Consider the following 11,645-nt stretch of genomic DNA (forward strand, 5'->3'; position numbering starts at 1 on the left):
TTTGTGTAGGATACCCTAAGGAACAAATATGCCAACTTTCATTGAAATCTGTACAATGCTTCTAAAGAAAAAGATTTTCAAAGCTGCACATGCAAAAAAAAGGCAAAAAAAAACTGTTTCATCGGCAGTAATTCCTACATCAAATGATAATTATTTTCATAATTTCTGCACTGGTCCGTCTCATGGTGCTGAACAATATAACCCTGCCAGAGTTTTGCTAAAGGCAACAACTTTTTAGTTATTTGCAAACAAACTGCCTTCTGACCCCTGTGTTCTTTTTTTAATATCAGAGGCCATGTATTTTCATGGATCAAAAATCCCTAATATCATTTTGTGTGGGATACCCTAAGAAACAATTGCAAACTTTCAATGAATTCTGTTAAATGGTTGTTGAGACGAAGATTTTCAAAGTTGTTCATGTTAAAAATACCCAAAAAGATGTTTCAGGGGCCTAACTACTACATCAGTTGACAAATTGTTTAGAAAATCTGGCACAGGTTTGTCTCTTGATGCTGAACAATATTACCCTCTGCCAGAATTTAGTTAAAGGCAACGGTTTTTGAGTCACTTGCAAAAAAATTGCTCACGGTGGCCATGTTTTTTTCATGGATCATAAATCCCAAAGATCATTTTGTTCAAAATACTCTAAGGAACAATCATGTCAAGTTTACATGATGTCAGTCTAGTAGCAGAGGAGAAGATTTTCGAAAATTTGTCCAAACAATGACGACGGATGCCAAGTGATGGCATAAGCGCCTTTGGCCACGCGAGTTTAAAATGAAAGGAAGCTTCCTTCTAACTCATCTAAACCAACTCAGTACATATAAAAAGAAGTCGTAAAAATTCCCGAAGACATTTTTAAGTTAATGTTAACACGTAGAAAATGGACAGTGCATTGCAAACAATATCTGTCAAAAGAAGGCCTGAAAACTAGATAATATAATTTTTACACCAATGATTCATGAAGCATTCAATCTGTGTAAAATTGACATACATGTAAGCCATGACACCTCTGATAAACATATAAACAATCTACAAAATTTCTAATCTTAGCTATATCTCCAAAGCTGTAGGAAATGAATGTACACAGACAAACATTGTATCCCTATCTAAAAACAGACAGACAGACAGACAGTATAAAGTTAAAATGCCCCTCCTTGATTGTTAGTTACGGGTCATAGACAGAAAAAAGCAATAAAAAGGTGAGCACATCAACATTAGCATTATTATTAGTTTAAAATATATATATATATAAACGTCTCAGAATGTGACGACTATTCGCTACACTGCTCCATCGGATCAAATTGATACAGGGAAGATACATAAACGTATAGAAAGGTCTGAAAAATTCCCAACGATGTTAGAACTGTCAAATTTGCGATGCAAATTTTTGGTCACTCCCTATATGTTTAAACTGATACCCTGTTCCTAAATCAAGAACCACCAATAGAACATACACACATTGAGATATGTGCCTAAATGCTAGTTTTATTTTCACCTTTGATAATTTACTTCAGAAATCTCAACTACACAGGCAAAATTATTTCACATGATTTTCACATGAATTTCACGATTTTCACATGAATTGAGCAAATAAACTAAGTGTCAGAGTTCACGTGAAATTCGGGTGAATGGAGCCTTCATGTGAAATTCACACGAAATTCGTGTTTAGCTAATTTCACATGAAAATCATGTTAATTTCATGTGAATTTGCCCGTGTAGCTCTCATTAAATCATATGCTTTTTAATTTGCATGCAAACCTATTTAAGACATTTTGGGACCAGATGTACTATGGTATAGATCATTTGGGGACAGGTCAACCTGGGACTGATTGACCTGACAACCCAAATGGCTCTTTGGCTTGAACAGCTCATCTATGAACATTTTAAGATAACCGATTTACCAATTTTGGAGTTATTGCCCTTTTATGCTGAATTTACCCTTTTTGACAGTTTTTGGTTATTTACATGTACATGTGTTGTAAATTACGCTAAATATTAACGTCGCATTTTCGTGGCGCAGCTGCTTTGTGACATGATTTATATATGTAACAGACACTGGAAAATTAGAATCTTGCAATGGAAAACGCCTCGTTTTTACGCCCTGTTATAAAGTGACACAACACGAGGTCTTGACTATGATACAACATGTATGTATTTGAAAAATAAAACAGCTAGCCCTGCATATTCTTTGATTTATAGTTCCTGAAACTGTCACTTTTGACGTTTTTCCAAATTTGCCTGTTATTTAGATAACGAAATCAGATTGATGATTAACGTGAATGATAAAATGTTTAGTATGTCAATGTCTATTTTTTAGTGCAATTTTAAAAAATTTGTTGACCCTTCTTGGTATTATGGTTCTTGAAAGTGTCATTTTTTATGTTTTTATCAGTTTTTGCCTATTATTTAGAAAATGAAAGCAGTTGATGATTAATGTAACTTTATAAAATGTGCAGTATTTCAGTATCTATGTTTGGTACAAATTTCAGAAAAATTTGTTGATACTTTTTGGAGTTACATGTGTGGCCTAGAAAGTGTCATTTTTTACCATTTTTCTAATTTTTGTCTGTTGTTAACAAAACAATAGCAGATTGATGATGAATGTAAATTGTAAAAAATATGAATTATTTAAAGATCTATAGTTGGTGCAAATTTGAGAAAAATCAGTTGATTGCATTTTTAATGAGTTTCCCACTTTTTCCAATATTATTCATGAGTAGAATGATAATTAATGTTAATAGCAAAATGTCCAGTATCATGACAAATATCACTTGTGCAAATTTGGTCAAAGGCGTTTGACCATTCTTAGTTTTTGCATGTATTCAACTTTTTAAGCTAATATGAGGCAGGTGTAACCTGTAAGAGGACGAAGTTGGATATATTGATATTTAAAAAAAATAATGCCTTTTTACAGTATTACAACTAGGATTTATCTCCTTCATAATTAACAAAACCTTAAGACACGAGCTATAAACAGTTCATGCTGTAAAAGATATGAAACTAAAAAAGATTCTTGCTCTGTTTTACCTTAAGGTTAACTTCCTTTCAGACCATAATCAGTCTCTCTGTACTTCTAACTTATAGGTTAAATTTGTATTGATTACAATTATGAGGAATTTGTCCTCTATTAAACCAGTTGAGGTATTCAGGCTCTTGAGAGCCTCTTATTGTTATGTTTTTTGTCCCTAGTCTTTTATAAAAGCAGGGGACTGTAGAAATATGTGGTGATACCCCTGCATTCTATTTTAGTGACAGTGGCCATGTTTATTGCCGAGGGACCATAATGGATATAATTTTTTTTTAGTAGTCATGTCAAGGATGATTGTCACCAACTATCATCAAACTTTGTCCAGTGGTTTCAGAGGAGAAGATTTTTAAAGAAAAGCTACCGACTGATGTCAGACAAAGACAATGTGGACAACACCAAGGATGACAACAATGACGATGAATGCCAAGAGATGACAAAAGCTCACATGGCCTAATGGGCAAGGTGAGCTAATGACATCACTGCAAGCAAACTTCATAGTCAAAGTCAAACATCTTTCCAAATGGGCCAGTTAATTTCATTTTTTTTTTTTTTTTAACATATATTTATTCACAATTACAAGTAAACTTCACTATAGGCCAGTTCAGTTTCCACATTAACTTGTGTGTCTTTAGGGAAGTTCCAGGTTTTACCTGTCTTATAATAGTTCGAAAGGATTATCACTTTCCAGTTAAACTGGTTTAACCTTTTCCCAGTGTATACCTTATCATAAATTCTAATTTTTTGCCTGTTTGTGTGGATATATATGGTATATTCTTTTTATAAAATTTGTGATTACCTGTACACCATTAAAATCATTATACAATTACATGTATGCATTCAAATATAAATTTATGATTAAGGGCTTTCCCTACATGGGAAAGACGATATTGTTAAGGGCTTTCCCCACAAGGGAAAGACCTTATTGTTTTTCTAATGTTTTTTTTTTTATTCTTTCGTTATTTGCAAAATTTAAAAAAAAAACATGGTCTCCTCTATTCATCTTTTAAGATATCGTTACCAAATTTGGACCATCGATAGAGTTCATTAAGAACTTTCACCAGATGACCTTGTGAAGAATTCCATTATCCATTGTAGAAGTTATCTCCATTTTATTGGCATTTTTTTTTCAACATGGTTCCCAAACTCATTTTTCAGTTTTTCATGACCATATTTGGTGAACATGTAGATGTCACAATGTTCAATCAGGAAATGACCCTGCTAAGGATTTCATTATCATCTTTAAGAGTTATGTCCCCTTAAAACAATTTCCTTCAATCCCTCAAATCTTGAAAACCATAAGAGATAGAATCAATCTAAAAACTGTTTCTTGTACACACGAAGAAGACCTAATGAATGAACATAAACATGTATTTTATTATCAAACCATACAGGAGTTATATTCCTTGAAATATCATACTTAAGTTTTTAAAATTTATATTTTGAGAACCGGAATTTGTAGAAACATGGGACCTTCATCAATGATCTTTGGTCCATGTGACATTATATTTGCATCCAAGGTCAAAGGTCATAGAGTGCTAGAAAGCCTTCTCACTGCGAACTACAGGCCTTAATATTAAGAGATAAGTGCATACATACAGCGTATGAAATGACCCTCTCGATAAGCCCTACATTTTGAGACAAAATTTACAACTGTCAGACTGTCTGTTCAAAAGTTACGACAATTTTAATGTTTTGCAGAATCCTGTTTTTGACCTTGACATAAATGTATGACCTTTACCTTGTCAGTTTTTTCAAGGTCAGGTAATCCTAAGATATATGGTGGTAGTTTCATGTCTCTATGACTTCCGGTTCTGGAATTTGTTATTGCATCATATTCCAATAATTATTGGGCTCAAAATGAGCTCCAGAATTGCCCATATTGTTTTGTAATTTGTTGCATATGTTATGTAGGTTATCGTACAGTTTTCAGATTTGAGATATCTAGTCTCGTTTTGGATCTATTGAAATTTTAGTTTTTCAGAGCAAGGGTATATATTTTAAAATTCACAATAGACCCATAAATGATCAGTACACAGAATGAAAGATTTGCTCAAGTACAACTGTTTGAAAAATACCAAGAACCAATGTAAAAAACCAACAATTCTACAACAACACAAAATTTTCATATTTTCCAATGGTTTTATATATGTCACCAATACCTATTTATAGATTTGATATTGCACCATTTTTTCAACTTTGTCGAAGGGGGTCATGTGATATATCATTTTGAAGGTCTAAATGAGTACACTTAAAAAATCAGAGTTTCAACCTCGATAAGTAATACATGTTCGAAGAGAAGGGTCATTAAGTGCAAAAAATTAAAATTCTAAGAAGGTAATGTTGTTGCATACCAAATGAAAGGCCTTAAAGTGTACATCTGAAATATCGATGGTTTGTCCCAAAAAAAAATGAGTCGGATAAGGTCAATGAGCGCAAAATTAAAGTTGTTTATATAGTTAGGTTATTGCATATCAAATTAAAGGTCATAACTTGCACATCTCAAATATCAATTTTTTTTATACAGAAGAAGAACCCAGTTGGGGTTAATAAGTGCAAAATTCTAAAGATCAATGAAAGTAGGGTTGTTGTATATCTAATGAAAGGTCATCAAGTTTACATTACAAAAATAGTATTGGAAACATCGACAATTGCATTTGACTAGGTTACGAACTGCAAAAAACAACAAACTTTTGTAGAAGGTAGCATGTTATGTATCAAACTAAATGTCTTTACCTGAAAATTTCAAAGAAATAGTTTTCAAGGGAAAGACCTATCAATTGTTTAACAAACAATTGTCATACTAGTTACTATTGATTGAATAATGGAGACCAGTAATCTTTGTCATTCATTCATTCATTCATTCATTAAGTACTGTAATCACAATAGTTTTCTTCAACATTTATAGTGAACACCGCAAAGCGGTGTGAGCTCTACGGTTATTACATGTACTTCTTAATTTCCCTTATGGTTCCCTTATATACTAACCAAAAAATTCATGTCCTGGAAGTAACAAACAAAAGGCTCCCAGGAGCCTGAATCGCTCACCTTGTTAAATTTTTGCCTTTTAAGGGCAATAACTCTAACAAGGAGTTGTCAGACAATTTTGACTCCATTTGATTAATTGGACACATTTGTAAGCCTTATAATAAGGATCATTTCAGCAATTGAAAGCTATTGGCTAAACCTAACAGATTTGGAGATGTATGCAAAAATCTGCTGTCTGACCTCATTGTTCTATTTTTAGAAACAGAGCCATGTTTTTTCAGCGATCAAAAATCTGTCAATTCGTTAAGGATACTCTATAAAACAAAAATGTCAACTTTCATTGAATTCTGTAGAGCAGTTTCTGAGGAGAAGATTTTTTAAATTGATAACATCATAAAACAGAAAAAAAGTCTAAAAAGGGCAATAACTCTAACATGGGTCAACAAATTTTCACTAAAATTTGACCACAGCTAGATCTCTTCATGCTAAATAATTTTATTCATGTCAGATATTGGTTAAATCTAACCGTTTTGGAGGTATATGCAAAAATCTGCTGTCTGACCACAATGTTCAATTTTTAGTAACAGCTGCCATGCTTTATAACAGATCAAAAATCCAAACTGTCATTTTGTTACGAATGCCCTTTAAAACAAAAATACCAACTTTCATTGAATTCTGTACAGTAGTTTCTGAGGAGAAGATTTTTTAAAGTAATAACATTCAAAACAGCAAAAAACGTACAAAAAGGGCAATAACTCCAACATGGGTCAACAGATTTTCACCAAATTTTGACCACAGATCTCATTCATTTCAACAGATCTCATCATGCTGAACACTTTTACCCCATAAGAATTCAGCTAAACCTAATGGTTTTCGAGATGAATGCGAAAAACTACTGCCTAACCCCTATTTTCTATTTTTAGTAATGGTGGCCATGTTTTTCAACGGATCAAAAATCATCACACCAGTTCTATGCAGGATACCCCAAGAGACATTCATACCAAGTTCTGTTCCAATTGGTCTGGTGGTGTCAGAGGAGAAGATTTTTGAAAGAAATAACATTCAAAATAGCAAAAAGGTGCGAAAAAACTAATGTATGACCCCTATGTTCTACATTTAGTAACGGCAGCCATGGTTTTTGACGGATCAAAAATCAGCATATCAGTTCTATGCACAATACCCCAAAGAACATTCACAGTAAGTTTGGTTCCAATTGGTCAAGTGGTGTCAGAGGAGAAGAGTTTTGCAAGAAATGACATTAAAAATAGCAAAAAACGTTGAAAAAGGGCAATAACTCCTACATGGCTTCACAGATTAAAATGAAAATTTGACCGCAGATAGATCTCATCATGCTGAAACTTTTACCCTGCGTCAGAATTTGGCTAAACCTAACTGATCTGGAGATATATGCGAAAAACTACTGTCTGGCCTCTACATTCTATTTTTAGTACTGGCGGCCATGTTTTTCAAGATAAAAAATCCCACATCAGTTCTATGCAGGATACCCCAAGGAACATTCCTACCAAGTTTGGTTCAAATTGGTCAGGTAGTTTCAGAGGAGAAGAGTTTTGAAAAATTGTAAACGACAACGACGATGGAAGACGATGGACACCTAGTTATGGCAATAGCTCACATTGCCTTTGGCCAGGTGAGCTAAAAATGACTGTCCTTACGGAGAAAGTTTATCGCTTCCTTAAATCAAACAATTAAAAATATACAGGTTAAGATTACATTTCAGTAATAATAAATTCATCATTTCTGAGTCTTTTTACAATTTTTTTACTTATTAAAAGAAGTGAATATAATGTTTTTAAAAAGTTTGGGAAAAACGTGTATGTACATGTACGTACATGTATCTCCACTGCTCCACTGTTGCCATTGTCAAGAACCTAACCTGCCTTGGAAAAAATACAACTCTGATTGTATTATCCAAATTGAAGCATAGCTTTTCTAAGATAGGAAAAGCAATCATTTTCTTGTTTAGAATTTGCAGCTGTCAGTGTTGCGTCTGAATTTTGTTTATGTCACATGATACGTGTAAAATATTCCCACCATCTGTAGAGAACTGTAATATTTCCAGTATCTGTACAAATTGATCTGACCAGCTAAAACTGAAATGGATGTTGCAAGAGATGCTCTGGAGGGTTTAAAAATCATTAAGTATGGCAAAGTCATCAACTATTTTGAAAGCAAGGGAAAAAAGGGGATGTGATTGGGATTTGGAAAAAAACATTTTTTCTTCAAGTTACTCATTTATTGAAAAATTTCCCCCCATTTTATTTAACAAAGGATATTTTCAAATGAAAATATTGAATTGTTTGCTGCTGAAATATAAATAAAAATATTGCATTTGTGAAACAAAAATTCTCATCCAACCCCCTCACTTTCCTCCTTTTTGTAATGTCCTTTATTTTTTTACAAGTCTTGCACAGATGGTACACAAATGGTGAGAGTAATCAAGGGTACCAAGATTCTAGAAGAAATCAAAATAATGTAATCCAGGGAAAAGACCAGACATGGGAAACAGACCAAAAAAAAACAAAAAAAGGACATAAAGTAACTAAAATAATAAAGTAAAGCTCACAGTGCTCGCTGATTTAGGTAATGCCTACTCCATATTATATAAATATCCAGCCTACGTGTATAGAAACAAGACATGTCCATCATTTGTGGATTCTGAATTTTTATCAAAGGTTTAACATTTAGATGAATATCCAGGCTATTTGTATAGAAACAAGAAATGTCCATCATTTGTTGATTCTTAATTTTTATAAAAGGCTTAACATTTTGATCACCGGAAAGAGGTTAATCAAGTATACATGTATGTTTCTATAGAAATTTCTTTATTAAAAAAAGACAAAAAATATTAACAATTTCAAAACTGGTGTCAAAATTATCTTTTTGACCAAATGAAGAAAAATTTTATAAGTGACTTCACTATATACATTTATTAATAAAGCTTCTATATTTAACTAAGCATGCCTAAATTTTGTGTAGGTTACATTGTTCATTTTTATTGTTTAGCCTTAAGTGCTATAAAGGACCCTATAGGAAATAAGCCAAAAAGCTTTTATGGTTAAATATCAGCCTTTTTTACTTAAGAATTGGCTATGATAAAAATTTTGTCTATTGAAAAATAACAAATTTTCCATGTGCATATTTGCGCGAAGTGCAATAAACAAAATATGCACATGGAAAATTTATGTTATTTTTCAATAGACAAAATTTTTATCATAGGCAATTCTTATAAATTAATTTTAAAACATAATTTTATCTTTAAACATGAGAAAAGTAGCTCTGAATTTAACTGAAAAATCCAGGTAGGTACTTAGGGATTTTTTTTTGGACACAGTAAATAAACAATGCACTTAGATATGATATGTGTGCATTATTTGTTTTGCATTGACCCATATTAGTGACTGTGTATTTCTTGAAATAAACTAATTCTTAAAGTTGTGCCAAGACATACATGGTACAGATAAAAGACTTTATGCACACTTTTCTCATGGAAAAGAAAATTAAAACGTTAGATTTATAACCAGGGTTTGTAGAAACAGATGGACAGACGGATCCGAACACTGCATGCCCCCATCATAATGGGTTGGACATAACAAAATTCTTTGCCTAAGTCATACTTAATATTGTTGTAATTTCGGTTGAAAATTAAGAATGAGATTATGAACTTTAATAAGTTGCAAAAAATATCAAGCTCCTACCCTAAGTGTAGTTGCCATCACTGAGTATGTGGACAAAAACACATGAAATAGAAGTGTGGGAGACCTGAAATCATATACCGTTAATGTGGGACCTCATACTAAAGGTGGCAAAGGGAGTTTATGAGGACGGAAAAATGGGAATAATAAACTACAATCACATGATCGAGAAACTACATTTGGTAAAAAATGATGCTCGGATGATGGTAAGAAGGGCAGCTGAGAGAATGGAACACAAAAATAAATAAAACATCTTTTACAATGATCAGAGAATAATTTACTAGAAAGTGTGCCAAGCATGGCTCAATGCATAAAAAATGTCAAGAGAGGAGTAAAGAGTTAAAAGGTCAGGATCTAGGATTGAGTGGGACCAGAACAAGAAGTTGAGGATGTGGGAACTACTTCTTACTTGTCATGAGGAGGTGACCAGGTGAAAAATACAAAGGTCTCACTAACCACTTCTAACGTTTCCATTACTTTGCATGTTAAAAAAGTAATTTTCAAAGTCTCACTGTGAATTCCCAGGACAAATGACATCTTAAAGTTGCATACTGTTGCGAAGCTTGGAAAATAAGGCTGCCAAAATCTTTATGCTAATGGTACGATGATAGAAATTATTCACAAAATTTACTTGAATAAATAATACTGAAAATTCACATTTTTACCTGTTCTGCTGACAGCATGGAGGCAAATTACTCACACATGTAAACAATATTCATACACTTTTGTAGTTAATTACATATATGATTTTAAAGTACACATTCTCAGCTTCATTTTGACTACTTTTAATCATAATACACACAAATAATGCACTTACAATGCAAATGTCTAGGTTCAGTGTGATTTTGGTACTACATAGGGAGGTGGCCATTTGACCCGGAAGTGGTTAGTGAGACCAAAGTAAACACTGAAAACCCTGCACAAAGGAAGAATATCAAGTTGTAGGGCCAATGTTGAGGTCAATAGCTGAATGGATTTTTTTTTTGTTTTTGTTCAATGATCATAAGAAAAAATGATGATAAAATACTGGGGAGACAACATTTATAGATACATTTGTATGTTGTCATATATCTTGCACTCAAACAGGATGGGCTATAAATTTGTTTTCAATACTGCACACTTTTTTCGTATATTGAAAAGTGCATCGACTTCCCCAACTGTAATGTTGTATGTACTTCCAGTGATCGTCACCTACTGCTGATATGCTCAACTCTGTTTTAGCTTGTTTTTTTGTTTTGGTTCAAGGTATTGCTAAAAATATCTAAAAATTCAGGGATCTCCACGGATCAAAATGAACACATGGCATTCTCTCTGGTTGGACAAATTTTCATCATGGCGCGTGTCCTTTTATGCAGAAAATAAATTGCCAAAGGAAGTATAATAAGGTTGAATGAGATATATTTAATAGCACAAGCTACAACATTGAAATTAATAATCAACAATGATAAATTCTGTCAGACAGTACTGTCTAAATTATACCAAAAGAAATTTCTCTCTTCCCTAAACTTGACCATAGGTCCACAGCTCTAGAGAAATTAAAATCACTGGTAGGTATGGTCATTTTGTTAATATCCACTAAAAACTGGAAGCATGGACCAGGTGCACCGGTAGGGTAAGCGTCCTCTGCTTTTCTAGAAACACCCGCCTGATAAAGTCAAGTCACAATATTTTAGAGCTTTTGGGGGTCTATCCATCACCCTTAAGAAAGTTCATAACAGGTATTTGATATGGAAATTCCTGGATATGCTTACTTCTTGTGTTGACAAAAGACTTGTCTCTTCTAAAAATTGCAAATACTTTCCATTTACACCGGATGTTGACAACTTCGGACTGCGGGCTTATCTTCGTAAAAAAAAAGAAATAATAAAAATAGTAAATGTCGAAGAATTAATAATGCATCAAATAGGAAAATTTTA

At 33.0% G+C, this 11,645-nt stretch overlaps 1 protein-coding gene across 1 annotated transcript in view; it reads right to left on the reverse strand.

The window, feature by feature from the left end:
* LOC148615194 (DNA helicase B-like) overlaps window positions 1-11,600 on the reverse strand; it is a 34,257-nt gene extending 22,657 nt beyond the window's left edge. Inside the window, exon 1 of the mRNA XM_088589866.1 lies at window positions 11,481-11,600. The gene's annotated coding sequence lies outside the window, so the exon portion shown is untranslated. The remainder of the gene's footprint in view (window positions 1-11,480) is intronic.
* Window positions 11,601-11,645: the final 45 nt, after the last annotated feature.

Source organism: Perna viridis, chromosome 6 (assembly GCF_037379345.1).
Source record: "Perna viridis isolate PV_CMFRI_1.1 ecotype Kerala chromosome 6, ASM3737934v1, whole genome shotgun sequence".
Taxonomy (NCBI): Eukaryota; Metazoa; Mollusca; class Bivalvia; order Mytilida; family Mytilidae; genus Perna; species Perna viridis.